Source organism: Sarcophilus harrisii, chromosome 1 (genome assembly GCF_902635505.1).
Source record: "Sarcophilus harrisii chromosome 1, mSarHar1.11, whole genome shotgun sequence".
Taxonomy (NCBI): domain Eukaryota; kingdom Metazoa; phylum Chordata; class Mammalia; order Dasyuromorphia; family Dasyuridae; genus Sarcophilus; species Sarcophilus harrisii.
The window spans coordinates 50325996-50339914 of NC_045426.1; the positions used below are offsets into that span (position 1 = coordinate 50325996).

The 13919-nt window shown below is 36.8% G+C and overlaps 1 protein-coding gene across 8 annotated transcripts in view; it reads left to right on the forward strand.

The window, feature by feature from the left end:
* The window catches only part of ATP2B2 (ATPase plasma membrane Ca2+ transporting 2), a 647176-nt gene that overhangs the window by 109985 nt on the left and 523272 nt on the right, over positions 1–13919 (forward strand). The gene's annotated exons all lie outside the window — the stretch shown is intronic.

A 13919-nucleotide genomic window follows, 5' to 3' on the forward strand; every position in this document is an offset into this window, starting at 1 on the left:
CAAATAAAATATTGTTGTCTATATCTCTACTTTGCTTATAATCTGTTCTTCATAATGTCTTACTAATAATACATTTCATCCCTTTTATTAGAGTGTAAGTTTATACTTTTTGAGAGCTTATAATTTTACAAATCTTACAAAAACCGTACCATTTTTCATCTTTATATTAATCAAATATTCAAAAAGTGTTTACTAAGTGATTAACATATATTAGGCACTGTGCTAAATGCTTGGGATACAAAGACAAAATAAAAATAGTCCTGCCTTTGGAGATCTTATATTCTAATTAAAGTTATATGTGCTTATAGATATATACAAAATACATATAGATTAGACAGACACAAAGTCAATTTAGAGGAGGAGGTATTATCATTTTGGGAAGACCTGGAAAGACAGAAATGTTTAAGCTGAGTTTTTTAAATTTAAATTTTTTAAATTTAAAAAATGTTTAAATTAAATTGATTTTTATATTTATTTATTTATTTATTTTTACCCAATATGTTTGTTTATTTATTTATTTAGATAACTTTTTATTGACAGAACCCATGCCAGGGTAATTTTTTATAACATTAACCCTTGCAGTCACTTCTGTTCCGATTTTTCCCCTCCCTCCCTCCACCTTCTCCCCGAGATGGCAAGCATAAATTGATTTTTAAAAAGCTGAGTTTGTAATGAAAATCAGGAATTCTAAGAGGTGATGAGAAAGAAAAGCATTCAGGTTTTGGGAGACAGCCAGTAAAAGGATCACAGGTGAGAGATAGAACATTGTATATGTAGAACAGTTGACTGGACCACAGCATGAGTGAAGGGAAGTAATGTGTAAGAAGGCTGGGGAGTTAAATTAGCATAAGGGTATAGACGGTTTGAAATGCCTAAAGTTTGTTTTTGATCTTAGAGATATATTGAGCAAAAGCTGTAATTTCATCAGTGGGAAGCAGCAGGGTGTTGTGCAAAGACCACTAGATTTGGAAAAGTTTGTGTGACCTTGAACTTCCCGTTTCTGGACTTAGTTTCTTCATTTAGAAAAGGAAGGAGGGACAGCTAGGTGATGCAGTGGATAGAGCATCAGCCCTGAAGTCAGGAGGACCTGAGATCAAATCTGGCCTCAGACACTTAACACGTCCTGGCTGTGTTACCCTGGGCAAGTCACTTAACCCCAATTGCCTCAGCAAAAAAAAAAAAAAAAAAAAAAAAAAAAGAAGGGATTAGATTTAATGATCTAAAGACCTGTCCATGTCTAAATCTTGTGATTTCAGGGTCAGTAGCTTAGGATTTAAATATCATTAACCTGTCTAGATCTAAATCCTATGATTCAGTTACACAGTTAGGAAATATACAATAACTTGGTTGACATTCTAGGTGAGTTGTAGTCATTGTACAAATTTATTATCTATAGGCTAATCCTAGAACCACCATTTTTACTCGTAGCCAGACTGGTGCTTGGACAACTGACCTATCCCTATGTCACACTAATTTGTGTTTAATATAGAATATAGAGTTTAAAATGTAGTAAAAAAAAAAAAGAAAATGAAATATCACTTTAAAAAGTTTAAATTAAGATAAGCAAAGAAAGAAAAATCTCTTGAATTTAGTTGTGATTGGTGGAAAGGGCAACCCAGTTACCAAATCTCATCTCCGAAGCTAATTAGCTGTGGGAAAGAGGGGATAAGTTATTCACCTTTCCACTAGCTTCTAGGTGTTCTCTGAGACCATAGATAATGGAGGAGCTCCTGATCTTTATCACTGGAGAGAGTTTGCACGCCAGGAGTTCCCTCTGTTGATAGGGTCTGGAACAACAACAAGATGAATTCAGATATGGGAACCTTACATGGTAGAAATTCCCTCCCCTGATTAAACTTGGTAACCTTGTCTCAGGTGCCATTGGGCCTGGCATAGGAAGACCTGAGTTCAGTCCGGCTCCTGACACCTATTAGTTATGTGATCTTGTGGAAGTCACTTAACATGTTTGCCTCAGTTTCCTCAACTGTCAAATGGGGAAAATAATAGCACCTCCCTTCTAAGGTTGTTGATCAAATAAGATTATATTTGTCCTTAAGTACAGTATGACACATATAATTGTCTCTGGGCAGCTAGTTGGGGCAATGAATAGAATGCTGGGCTTAGAGTCAGGATGACTCATGTACCCGAGTTCAAATTTGGCTATAGACACTATCTGTATGAGCTTGTGTAAATCAATCACCATTTGCCTCAGTTTCCTCATTTATAAAACGAGTTGGAGAAATAAAAGGCAGATTTCCAAGAAAACCCCAAATGAGGTCTGAAGAGTTAGACAAGACTAAAAATGACTGAAGAGCAACCAAAAATGTAAATGTTCATTCCCTTTCCCTTTCCTTCTTACCTATAACCTAGTCTTAGAAATTGCACTGACAGAGAACACTGCTCTAACTATATTGCTAGTATATTTAGGATAAAAGGATTCTAGATCTACAATTGGGAAGGAGGCCTTTTAGTCTGAATTCCTTCTTCTACACTTAAGAAAACTGAGGCCTCTTGGCATTAAATGACTTGTCCAAGTTCACATGGAGATAAAGCATTAGAGGTGTGATTTGAATCCAGGTGTTTTGACCCCAGCATTTTATATACCGTGGCAAGACTCAAAACCAGGTGTTTTGGACTCCAGGACTGTCATTCTATCCACTGTGCCACCCTCCCTTTTAAAACTGCCCCTGCAATCATATCACAAAGACCAACAGCAGAGGTGGCAGAGAATAGAGCTAGGGAACTTGGTGTTGTCTTCCTTGATGACAGGAAGGCTTATTTGATAGAACAGAATTTCTTTCAGTTCTGAGCTTTCCTCCTGGGCTCTGCCCTGGGGGTCAGGAAGGATTGATGGAGAACTGAACATATTTGTAGCTGAGTTGTACAAGATGAATAAAAGTCATTTGGGTAAATGCATCGTCGTTGGTGCAGGACAGCACATTAATTTTTTTTTGTGTGATTTTTTTTCCTCTGCTGCACCTCATCAAGCTAAGATAGCTTTCTTTTTTTGGTATTTTTTTTATTAAAGCTTTTTATTTTTAAAACATATGGATGGATAATTTTTCAACATTGACACTTGCATAGTCTTATGTTCCAAATTTTCCCCTACGTCCCCCAACCCCTTCCCCTAGATGGCAAGCAATACAATATGTTATACATGTTAAAAAATATATGTTAAATCCAATATATGTAAACATTTATACAATTATGCTGCACAAGAAAAACAAAATCAAAAAGGAAAGAAAATGAGTAATGAAACTCAAGCAAACAACAACAAAAAGAGTGAAAATACTATGTTGGGAACCACATTCAGTTCCCACAGTCCTCTCTCTGGGTATAGATGGTTCTCCTCATCATAAGATCATTGGAACTGGCCTTAATCATCTTTCTGTGATAGATTTCAAACCAGCACATTTTTTTTTATTCTAATATCTGTCTATGCAGCAAGCTGCTGTAATGTAGTGAAGAAGTGCTTGACCAAGAATAGGGAAGCTCTGATTTCAAATGTCACCTTTGACACTTACTAGCTGTGTGCCCATGGAAAAAATCACTGAACTCTTCTGGGCCCCCTCAGGTTATGAGTGATAGAGTGGTTGTGATTGGTTTCCCACACGGATAGAAATACAGGTCATTGATATACTGAAGCAATGACTTATCTTTCTATTCTCTAGTGCACAGAAATATCATGCATATTCTTCCTCTGCCATTGTTCATAATATAGTTTCTTCTGACTTGGAAGCTCTGATTTCTTTATGTCATTGCTTCAAATTCTAAGCATTCTTCAAATCTCAGTTACTTCACATATAAATGGGGATGGTTATAACATCTCCCTCAGCCAGTCAGTCAATAAGCATTTATTAAGTACTTACTATGGGTAGTCACTGAGATACAAAGAAAGGCAGACAATCACAACAAAAATCCTGCTGTCAAGGAATATTCATTTTAAATAAAGAGAAAACATTCAAATTTTCTAGCTACACATAAGAAATAAATGCAATAGATGAAGATATTATGGAAAGAAGTAATTAGCATGTAAGGATATTAGAAAAGGTCCTCTCTAGAGCTATCTGGGGAGACTAGAAAAACTCCTCTCTATAGCCATCTGTGGAGACTAGAAAAGGTCCTCTAAAGAAGGTGGGGATTTGAGTTAATTCTTGATGGAATCTTAGAATAGGATTGAACAGTATAAATTGAACAGTATAACTGGATAGTAGAGTGCATGCAGAAAGAGGGCTTGAAATATGGGAAGGGAAATGGTCATGAACAAATGAGTTAATTTTTTGATATTAGGGTTAACAGGGAACCATTGGAGCTCTTTGAACAGGGGCTGATGTGGTCAGAATTATGCTGTAGAAAAATTGTCTTGGTTGTTGAGTGGGTAGATGGACTGAGATATGGAGACCAGTTAGAAGGTCCTTTCAGTAGCCTGTGTGAGAGATGAGAGTCTTAACCAGAGTTAAGACAATAGGAGTGGAAGGAAGGGATGAATAGATTCAAGCTCAAACCTTATAGTTTATCATTAAGAATTTTATAGTTGTGTCCAAATGCCATTTTAATATCATTGGAGATGTCCCATGAGAAAAAGGAGCTATTACATTCTTTTTGGTTGGAGGCATAGAGCTTGTTTCTATCCTTGTACATTAAGCAATTAAAGATGTTTTCCTTCAATGCCTCTTTTAATTTTACAGTCATACTTAGTTTTATTCCGGAGAGATGATGATAAACTTAAGGCTAGGCAGAATCTCAATGAACTAAATTGATCATCATCATTACTAACATTTATATAGTGTTTTAAGGTTTGCAAAGAACTTTACATGTTATTTCATTTAATCCTCAAAACAATTCTGTGAGGTAGGTGCTATTATTATTGTTGTTGTTGTTGTTTTTTGAAGAACTGGGGTAGGGAAGATGAAGGGAATTATCCCAAGATACACAATAAACCAGCATCAGGGGAAGGATTTCAACTTGGACTGACTCTAAACCTAGTTCTCTTTTATTTGTAAAATGAGTGAATTGGACTCTGTGGCCTCTAACTTTCCTTCCAACTCTTAAACATATCATCCTCTAATTTGAGTCTTCCTTTGATATGACAGTATATTTATCTCACATGAGAGTAGAGTATGACATGTGATATTAATTAGGAGATTGTGGGGGCAATTACTTCTTGGGGAAAGTCTTGTGGAATCTAGGTGTAGAACCAAGAAAACAGGCCGTTATTAGTGCTTTCTCAGAGTTCTGAAATCTGGTTAAGTTAGATAAATATAAAACACTTTTGCAAGAGTGAAGATTCAGCACACTAGGTTAAAACTAGATGGAGAGGAAAGACACTGACAATAATGGAGAGCTGACTTTTTGGTATGTTTCATCTTGTTTTCCCAATGTGTTGGCACTTTAGGCTAGCTTTGTATATTTCCCAACCATAGGCTCAGAGAAACCATCATTTTATCACCACACTAAGCTATATACTATGTAGTAATAAAAGTTTTTGTTAAGTACAAGTTTGTACTTATTTTCTGCGTACTAAAATCATTTTAGTAGCATTGAATGTTAATTTACACTTGGGTAAATTTACATGATGTCAGAACTCCCTTTGAAATGTTAATTTTGGATAATTATTACATTAGGGTAACATTAATATTTTTGTGCTGGGTCAAAATGCCCCTATTTGGGACTTTGTGTCCTCCACATAATGATATTTGGGAAACATTCTATTTATCTCTGAAGGTTCATATTCAGAAAAAAGACCTATTTGCAAATGGAGTAGCTATTGACAACTAAGATCAGGAGACTGTGGCAATAATAGTGATGTAAGATGATGAGGTTGTAGACCTGCTTTTTTTTGACTGAAGAATTAGAGAGGAAGGGGGTAAATAGAAGAGGAAATTGATAATGTTTGGTGACTGATTGGATGTGTTCTACTGAGAGGATGAAAAGTAACTGTAAGGCTCTGAGCCTTTAAGAAGCTAGTAATCATGTTGAAAGAGTAATCTCACTTTACTCAAAGAGAGGATGTTCTCAGATGCATATATTTGAGTGGATGCTGTCCAGATATTACTTCACAGATTCAGCATTGCATATGTCCTTCAGTGGTCCTTGTGCCCAAGGATTTATTCAAGAAATTCTAAGCATGATCTGACATGTAAGCTATTCCAAGGGACAAATGATATAGACACACAGGGAAAGCCACATAAGGGCAACATACTACCAACAAAGAGGATTCATCACTAACTCTCTTTTCCTTTGAGATGAAATTCTCAAGAGTATGATGGTTCAGCCTCTGAACAGCCGCCCAGAAGTTCTGGCTCTCTTTTTTATCTGCTTATTATAGAAAGGCTGAGTGCTACAATGGTTCTTGTTACTGCCCAAAGTTCTTACTTTCCAACACCATAGCTCAACTGCCTTGCTTTCCTTTTTGTGTTTACAGAAATAACACTATTGAAGAAAGGCCTGAGAGTGTATGCAGTATAATCAGAAAAAGTTGGAACTTCTCATTTGTTTTTACCTGTATTATAGCTTACATAGACACACCACTATCTTCTCTTCCTTTGCCTTCAGCAGCAACTGTTGCATTGAAAGAATAGTTTATTTACCTAATATGCACAGGTGTCAAAATGCCCGGGGCTTAGATGAATCAGCACTTTGGCCAGTGATCTTCCCTGTGGATCGGCTGGCCTTGTCAGCACCATGGCTAGCAGCCAGCTTGCTGCTTCAGACAGCCTAGGGGACATTATTGTTCCTTAGTGATCATCTTTATTAAAAATTCTTTATTGTTCTCTGACTATAATCACCAACACCTGACAGTTATATAAGACTTTAAACTTGTCACATCTGTTATTTTATTCCCACAGTAATTCTGTGAGATTGACAAAGCAGACATAACTACTTAAGTTGAAAGTAAGCTTCTAGAGGACAAGGATTGTTTTATTCTCAACTTTATATTCCTAATGCAGTATTTTAAATGTATTTTATTTGGTCTAGACTTCATTTTTCACTGGTGAAGGAATCTCTTGGTGAGTACATTTTTTCTCTCTGTCTAAACTGACAGCTTCTTTGTAGCTTAGAATCTTTTGTATTGGGGGGGGGAAGGCACTCAGAATTTGTCTTTCTCCACATCACACAGGCAGAATGTTCAGGGCTAGGACCTGAACTCAGGTCTTCTTGACTCTGAGCCTGGCACCTTATTCACTATACCATACTTCTACTTCTTATTTTTATGCATAGTAGATATTTAATAAATGTTTAATTAAATCAGAGAGAGATAAAGGTATGAGAGATTATTGTCACAGCTATTTCAGAAACGGAATCATGGACATAGGACAGTTGCATATGATAATATCATTGGATAGAAGCAGCCCTTTGTGAAAGGAAAGATCATGGGAATTGTGGAGTTTATTAACTGGGAAGTCAACATATACTAAGGCATAACCATTTTGTTTTAATTTGGATACTTAAATTTAAAACAAAACAATCAACTTTCACAGTAAATATATATATTTAATTGGTCATTTTGTGTAATTTTTAAAAGCACATTTCTTTGTTTTTTTATTTTGAAGAAATTTTGTTTTAATGGGTATCACCTATATTAGGACCAACATGGTGGTGCCTTTTGCAAAACTCCAGTGATAGATAAGTTGATTATTCACATTGGTAAATAGATTTTGCTTACTCCAGTGAAAAAAAGGCCCTTTACACTTGAATACTCCCTTGGTCTGTTCCTGCTCATCCCTTTACAAACTCCAACATCTGATTATTCTCACTTCTTTCCACCTTTTTTTTTTCTTCTTGAGAGAGTACTACTAAATGCTGCTAGAGGAAACCATACAACAACATGGACTTAAATTCATTACATATTTACACCATCATATCTCAACTAGCGTCTTACTGTTGCACAAGAATTATTTTAATCTTTTCAGATTGACTCATCATTTCCATAGCATCTATTACAAATTTCTCTTGAGTCACCTACACTGCTCCCTTCTTCCCTTCTCAGCAAAAGACCTTGCTTCATATTTCATTAAGGAAACTGAGGCAATGTGTTTTGACTGTTTTCTTTCTAATTCCAAATCTCAACCCCCCCTTCAACATCACCTCTTCTTCTTTCTTTCTTTGGTCCAGTCTTAAAGGATGGGTAGTTCTACTTGAATTTGTAAATGCTATATTTGTGTTTTTTAAAAATAATTTCTTCCATTTTCCCTGGGATCTCACTCCCTTAGATCATATTTTTTTTTGTAATTTTTAACCTTTCTTTAGTCATTGGCTCATTTGCTACCTTGAAACACGTTCAGATGTCCCACACCATTAAAGGATCTTCCATCCCTTCAAGCTATTGCTCTAAGTCTCTCCTTACTTTATCTACACACCGAGAAAAAAAACTGTATAAAATCATTCTCTTAACCCAGTCACTTCTCAACCCTTTACATCCTAACATGCCCATGTTTCCAGTGATATCTCATTAAATTCACTAGTTTTTTCTCCTTTATGTCTCTGTAGTGTTTGATACTATTTCCTCCTCCAGATGACTCCTCTTCCTAAATTCTCCCTCTTCCATGAATTTTCAATTTCTCTCCTGGTTCTCCAACCTGGGCAGCATCATCCTTGTCTCCAGCAGCTGAGTGACACAGTAAACAGAGGGCCAGTCCTGGAGTCGGGAAGACTCATTTTCCTGAGTTCAAAATCTGGCTTCAGACACTTATTAGGTGTATGGCCCAGAGCAAATCACTTTACCCTGTTTGCCTCAGTTTTTCATCTGTAAAATGACCTGAAAAAACAAATGGCATACCAGTTCAATATCTTTATCAAGAAAACTCAAAATGGCATCATGAAAAGTCGAATGTTACCATTCTGTCTTTTGAAGATTTTTATTTGATTAATTAAGGCAGCTAGATGGTTTGGTAGATAGAGCACTGCTGGACCAGAGGCAAAAAGACCTAGATTCAAATTCAGCCTCAAGCACTTATTAACTGTATGACTTTGGGCAAGTCCATTATGAATATAAATGCCTGTAAAATCTCACATATTTTATTTGGTGAAGTAGTTATCAAATAAGTCGAAAGTAAAATTCTTCTACTTGTAAAGTGGGACAGTAATAGCATTTACAAAACATTTTACATATGTATACATATAAATGCATACTATATACACACTTTTACAATATAAATTTATACCTATGTTGTTTATAAATATATGTATATTGGTATATATAAAGACACATGCCTACTTGTGTGTATATATATATATATATTTATATAAACATATATACACATTCATATATGGCTATATAAATGTGTTGATTGATAATTAGGTCATTAAGACCTAGGCCAGACCATGAAAATTTCAGGGATTGTGGGGGTGGGGAGGCATGTCAGTAAGCAAAAGTTGGCATCTGTGGGTTTTTGAGTCACTTTTTTGAAATTCGACTTAAGGCTCTACAGTTGAAATGTACACTTTTTCATGAGATATTTCTTCAGTTTCAACAATTGTAGGCCTTTGGGGCAAGGTCATCCATATATAAGGGTATTCATTCTCTTCAAGATCAGATCTGGGAACCATCAATATCTTTGCTGATCCCATGTGCTGTGAAAATAAAGTATTTATAAGGTAATATCACCAAATAAAATATGTGAGGAGATTTGACAGGCATTTATGAGCACAATTGAATTTAGAACTACAATATAATTTAGATATTATCTGGCTAAGGACAGTTAAGTAATTTGCTGAAAGTCACACAAATAGTCATCTGAAATTTGAATTCAGGTCCTCTGGCACCAAGTCTGGTCTTCTTTCTATCATCCCACAGATAACCATAATTTCACCAATGAATAAGGAGGCCTTATTTTTTCCATTAACCCTTCTCTTGGCCATGAGAAAGAGGGTCAGATCTAGAAGTTTAAATGTACTGACTAAACAATTGTAGTTTTGGGTCAATTCCTTAGAATTTTGGGGGTTTCAGCACTTGCTCCTTGAGTTCTGGTTTTTCTTATATGTAAATCTATCTGCTTCTCTTGGGTTCTGGTGTAGCTCCTGGAGGGATCTGAGTGGGAGGATGTATGGCATGGTAAGATGTGTGGTTAAAGGGGTTTGAGCCAAATAAAATCCAGTTACATAATCCTCTGCAGTCATTTTGAGAGGTGTCTTATGATAGTTCATGAGGTACGACACAGCTCCATCTAGGGTTTTTTTGGTTGTTGTTATTTTTTGGTGGACTTGTAGCCTCTTTTTGCAGGAAAGAACCTTAGAAATCAACGGGACTAAGTCCCGATGATGAGGAAAATAAGATCCAAAGAAATCAGGTAGCTCTCTCAGAATTCTTTAATGCTAGTCGTGCTTCATTCTGAATCTCCATCATATACTATGTAAGAGCAGCAGACACCAAGGACAATGGAGAAATTCTAGTAATAATGCAGAACTGGGAGGAAACCAGCATTTTTGATTTATATGAATAAATACATAGAATTCTAAGATGATACAACTTTGCCCTTTTTTTTTTTTTTTTTTTTAATTGGACCTGGTTCACTAGGAAATCCATTCAGGTGGATTGGAGACCAAGTGAGCTTTCAGTCTGCAAAGAAAATGTCTTTCACCTGATTTTTCAAGGGAAAAAGGCAGGATTAAGTCAAATTGTGCCAATTCTTTGTAAACCTAGTGGCAGATTGCCCTGGGAAGAAACCCTAAGGAAAAGTTATGTCTAGAAATCCATCCTCAACTCTGAATCTTCCCTTTCGGCTAATAGGAAACTGTTTTGTGATAAAGTGGTCTAGTCTTTTACTATTAGTGCAAAGAATTCTTACATATATAAGGAATAATGCCAGTTGGGATTCCAGTCATTGGTCGGAGGGGCTAGAAGCAGTGAAGACCCTCCCCCCTACTTTACATTCTGGCCCAATTGGACTTCTCATTATTCTTCTATTGTAAGATTCCACCTCCTGCCTCCATATCTTACCTTGGTCTGTGGTGCACTCCCTCCTCAATGCCATCTATTAGAGTCCCTAACTTCCTTCCAAGTTTAATTTATAAATTACCTCTTAAATGAGACTTTGGGTTCTGGTGTAGCTCCTGAAGGGATTGAGTAGGAGGATGTGGGAGGATTTCCAAGTCACCAGTCTCCAATGAGACCTCTAAATGAGACTTCCTCCAGCTGCTATTGCCCCCTAAAATATAGTAAATATACATTTATTTTGTATTTATTTTTGAAGATTCACATGTGTATATTTTGTTTCCCTGATAGAATGTAAACCCCTTGAGATCAGAGACTTCCTTCAGCTGCTATTGCCCCCTGAAATATAGTAAATATACATTTACTTTGTATTTATTTTTTAAGATTCACATGTGTATATTTTGTTTCCTTGATAGAATGTAAACCCCTTGAGAGCAGGGACTATTTACTTTTGACTTTGTATCCTAGTAAAATGTCTGAATTACAAACTTACTAAATGGCCTTGGTTGGTTGATTTAGCTAGAGAAAGATACATTGTAGATTTTTCTCTTAAGGCAACATATTATCTGGCAACATAGAGAGAAGTGTCCCTGCCTACCACAGCCCTCTTTTCCCCTCCCCGCTAAGGCTAGTTTGGTCCTGGAACTTCTGAAATCCTAGTACAAGATGCCCATGCACTGTAATTCACTAAGTCTTATTTTATTGAATTTTTATTTGATAATATTGTTTTGGAAAAACCTCAAACACTAAATATCTGTTTTAGATGGGCTAAAGGGGAGGAAACAGGCATGTACATGAGGCCCTGTGTGAACTGAAGACCGGAGAAGAGGGCAATTGCAAGCATTCCTACATTCAAAAGCTCAGTGTGTGAAGAGGAAGTATAAGATCGGTTAGGAGACACAAGCCCACGAAGTATTGATCTTGGGATTGGCTGTGAGAGGAGTGAGCTTTCTTCCTGTCTGAAGGCTCTTTCTCTAGAGACTAAGATGTGTGCCTCGTGCTGACCACTGACATTCACATAATAGACTCTCCAGTGAAACTGACTGGATTCTGCAACTATCAGGGTTTGGGAGAAAAATGTCAAAGAGCCCATGTTTTCTTTGACCTCTTTTTTCCTTCCTTCGCATCTTTCTCTCTCCTAGTTTCTTTTTCATCGTTCAGTTAAAGGTTTGCCTCGTATGTTACACTATGCAAGAATTCTTCTTTGAACTATTTTTGGGAGAGTACTGTGAAGCAATTGGAATTAAGTGACTTTCCCAGGGTCACACAGCTAGGAAGTGTGAAGTGTCTGAGGCTGGATTTGAACTCAGGTTCTCCTGACTCCAGAGCTGGTGCACTATGTACTGGACCATCTAGATGCCTCTCCATTGAACTATTAAATAGATGTCTGGTACCTTTAGCCATCTGGAAAGAAGGACCACATTGAGAGAACAACTAAGAAGAAACTTTTCCTTCCAGGATGAGCAGGGACAAAAATGGGCAAGAAGAGGCAAATGCTCTTACTTAGCCTATTATTTATAGCACTATCTATGACTTGGGGCAAGTACTTCATCTCTTTCAGGCCTCAGTTTTTCCATTTATAAAAAGAGGGAGTTGGATTGGGTGACCTAAACACTCTTTCAGATCCAAATTCCTTTTTTTAAAACCTGAGTTGCTGTGATATCCTTCTAACTAATCATCTTTTTCACCCTTGCAATCCTTCACAGAATGGCCTGAGTCATTTTCCTAATGCTTTGATTTTAATATACCACTCTTCTATTCTAAAACCTAAGATGGCTCCCCATTGCTTCTTGGATAATATTTAAACTTTGGAATTCAAAGCCCTCCGTGATTTAGTTTCAATCAGCCTCTTTGGTTTTCTCTTACACTATTCTCTTTTTTGTCCTTTTAAAAGAGATATTTGTAAATCACTCAACATGGCACATAGTAGGTGCTTAATAAATGCTTTTCCTAACCCTTTCTTGTATTTTTAAAATCTCTGTCTTTGTTCTTTCTCTCAGCATAGCAGGAATATGTTGCCTATTCCTTTCTCCACAATCTTTGTCTGTTGAATTCTTTCCTTCTTCCAGAGGCTAATTAACATAGATATTACTTCACTCATAAAATCTTCCTTGAACCACCCCTTTCCTAACTTCTTTAAGGTAATGGTGACCTCTCCTTCCTCAGATTTCTCATAGCACTTGGCAAAAGGCTTTCCCATGCATTTGACTCACTCTCTCATCTATCAGTTATTTGTCTGGCTGTCAGGCTTCTCAGTTAGATTGTGAAATTCCGGAGAGTAGAGGTTGTATTAAAAAAATTCTTTGTATCTTTGCATTTGTACTTTGCAGATAGTATGGACTTTAAGATGCCCATTGAATGGAATTATGTTTTTTAAAAGGTAAAATAATGACATGTACAAACTGGCTTGTTTGGCTCATGGACCAGAAGAGATGGTCCCAATGTCTCCCAAGTTCCAAATCTCTTCAATGTATGAGGCTTGTCTTTTCTTGGTTGGCAGTAATAACAGTTGAGTCCCTTTAGAGTAGAAGTTAAGAATTATTGATTTAATCATTGACCCTATGACAGCAGAAGTGGTAGTTCTGATTCGAAGTAGACAAGAGAGGCAGTGTGGTACAGTGGGTGGGGAACTTAACCTAGAGGCGGAAAGACCCAAGTTTTTTGGTATGGCCAATTTTGTGACCCTGGATTGGTCGCTGAATTTCTCACTGCCCTGGCAACTCTTTAAAAGCTATTTGTTACAGAAAAGATGCTGGCCAGCTTTGGTGGAGGGAATTTCCTCACTTGGAGTTCCTTATCCCAGTGAAGTCACAGGGCCAATAAAATAAATAAACAAAAAAGAAGTGAGGAAAAAAACCATATCCAGAAGTGAGAGAAAAGTGCCAATAAATAATAGTGAGGCCCAGAAGGTGGGAGAGAAAACTCTCTAGCTTGGACAAGAGAGCAGTCTGGGAACATTCTATAAAGGGGCAGGCAGTTCTCAGTA